Genomic DNA, 2944 nt, shown 5'->3' on the forward strand with positions numbered 1-2944 from the left:
AGACTCTCTAAAATTGAAAAGGACCGAGTTATCCTTGTCATTAAACTCATTAAAACAATAGTGACAAACTTGTCCATTCAGACAAGAGCGAGTTTCAATGTTGCTAGGCTCGTTAAAACATAGCGATGGGTTTGCCCGAAGGGAAAATTATAGAACAAGCATATGTTATCCTTCTAAAGCTTGAAAAAAATAAAGAGGTACTGGTAAGAAATGAATGGGGAAAATTGGGAAGAAAACTTGAAGAAAATTTATTAGTAGCAGGTCGCTCTTGAACATGACACTTTCACTCCATCACCATGATTGAGTCGGGTTGGGTTATTCCGTTCACCGATCATATCACCATTGGTCCACCATACCATCCAATTTTGGGGTTAACACTACCAATCCATTTCAGTGTCACCGATATGTTCAAGATAAGTCGCTCAGAGAATTCACCTACCCAGCTTGTGTCACATCTGTTGTAATACCTTCACGCTTCATTCTTTCATAACCACCACCTTGAACCTTGTATCATCAGATAGTTTTCACCTCTACAAAATCATTTGCTCCGTTCCGTGTCGTAGATGTGGGATCCATCAATGCCCTCCTACAACGGGTCACTTCTTGTCGACATCAGCTCATTATCCAAGAAGCCGACCTAGGAACAATCCTTTCAGTACTTTGAAGCTTGCATGCCTCAATGGCAAGTTTCTCACTTTCGGCGATAGGTTTACATTAATGGCCTTTGACCAAAATATTTTACGTGGTGTTCAACATCGACTCATGTATTCACACCACGTGAATTATACTATAGTACCTTGAGGGTCATCATCATCATCGGTGATTCCTCTTGCGCTTGTTAACAGCTTACATCATTGGCTGATAATCAGGCGATGTCCTTCCATGTTTGACATCAGAACATTTTTTCACATGGATCAACTTGTACTTTCGGGAAAAGATTGAATTAGTTTTGAAGACCCTGGATCTAGTTTCATCCATCCGGGCTACGATATATTTAGGAAAATAAACACAACAAATTTACATCATTGCTACACAGATAATCATCCAAACTAAGGGATGATGGCTCTACCAGAATCATCAGTATGCACACAGACGATTGTCTGTCCTATGTACATGAAAATGAATTTATCAAGCTGAGCATGGGAATGCCCACCTCAGGTAGATCATGAAAATATAATGAAGATAATGTATTGTATTATATCTTATTACAAGTCACCTTCCAATTCGAAAAACCTCGGATCCTCATTATAAAGCATTTCACTGGACATCAAAAGATTTACGACCTCATGCTTTAGGGGGCAACTGTTATAGACATATTTGGGCACTGCAACCCCAATCACATATGTCCATAAACCAAGGGCTTCTAAGTCCCTAAAATTATTTTTTCATACCCTAAAGGAGCAAGGTCTGCTAATTACATCATCTCCCAAAAGTTCTCTATGAAAAACCACTCAGAACTGGTCAAAACAGGACCATACAAACTGCCCAGAGTAAAGGGTGCGATGCATCTCACCTGCCACTTGTAAAAAGTGTGATGCATACTAGAAATCCCTTCTGTAGGGTGTGATGAGAGAGAGCAGACAAATGACACAAGCAGCTTGCTATGTGGAGACCTTCAGAATCTTCTAGAAACTGTTCATTTGACACTTGCCTCCCTGAATTCACCCAAGGATGAGTAAGAGATCATGAAATCTCCAAGTGGAACCAAGAACTATCAGAGAGATGACACTAATCAAAATCCTAGAAGCTGACTCACCCCCTTGCAAATATCTATATATGGATCCCTCATCCCAGAGATCCAGAGGTTGGAATTTTGTAATTTGCAAAGAGGTGCTGCTGGTTTGTCTTTGAAGACATTGTTGAGTGATCTTGCTTTGTATGAGGTGAAGAGGTCTTTCAAGCTGTGAGGATGGCACTGGGTCAGACCAAGTGGTTGTAATCCTCTCTTCTACTACTTTTATCAATAAAGCTATTTGAGTTTTCCTCCATATTCTTGTGCATCTCTGAATATTGTGTTGATATATGCATTTGTATGGTTAATATATATCTGATCCTATATTTTTTATAGTGATAGATCTCTATGCTTTGATGGTATTATGTTGTTGTGACTCTACAGGTGCTCTTTGAAGCGGAACAAGTAAGGAAGCAGTGGAAAGATTCTGTAAAAGGGGAAAGGAAACAAGCAAGGAGCCAAGCGAAAGACTGATGTTGGTACTCTCTGCTTCTTTCTCATCTCTCTCTTGTAAAGGAAAAACAAGTGACTTTAGTTTGTTTGTTTCTAAGATAGCTACCTACCTTAGTGGGACTAGTAGTTTTGAATAGACACTAGTTTTCCTGGTAACAAAAATCCAGCACTTGTATAGTACTCTCCTACAATAGTAAGGCCCTCCTACTCAACGCATCTGCCACCTTATTGGCCTGACCGCTGATGTGTTTCAACACAAAGGTGAAACTCTACAAATATTCAACCCACTTAGCATGATTGTGATTTAGCTTGTGTTGTTGCATCCCATACTATAGTGCATAATTATTCGAGAACAAAACAAATTCATTCCCTAGAAAATAGTGTCTCCAATGCTTCAGCACTTGGATGACAACATAGAATTATTTATCATATGATGAGTATTTCTGCTTGCTTTGTTTCAACTTCTCGCTGAAAAATGCAACAGGTTAATCTTCTTGGCTAAGTACAACTCCAATAGCCATACCACTTGCATCACAACAAACTTGAAATTTTTTTTTAAAATCTGGCAATCTCAGGATTGGTCTCTCTGTGATCTTCTTCTTTAGTAGCTGAAAACTCCTCTCTGCTGCACTAGTGCATCGAAAAGGCTGACTTGCCTTTCTGATGGTGTCCAACATAGGTGTGCAGATTTCACTGAAATTTCTTATAAATTTTCCGTAAAAACTCACAGTCCATGAAAACTACGTACCTCAAATAAGA

This window comes from Pinus tabuliformis, chromosome X (assembly GCF_031772625.1).
Source record: "Pinus tabuliformis cultivar Carrire ecotype Pingquan chromosome X, CPIR1, whole genome shotgun sequence".
Taxonomy (NCBI): Eukaryota; Viridiplantae; Streptophyta; class Pinopsida; order Pinales; family Pinaceae; genus Pinus; species Pinus tabuliformis.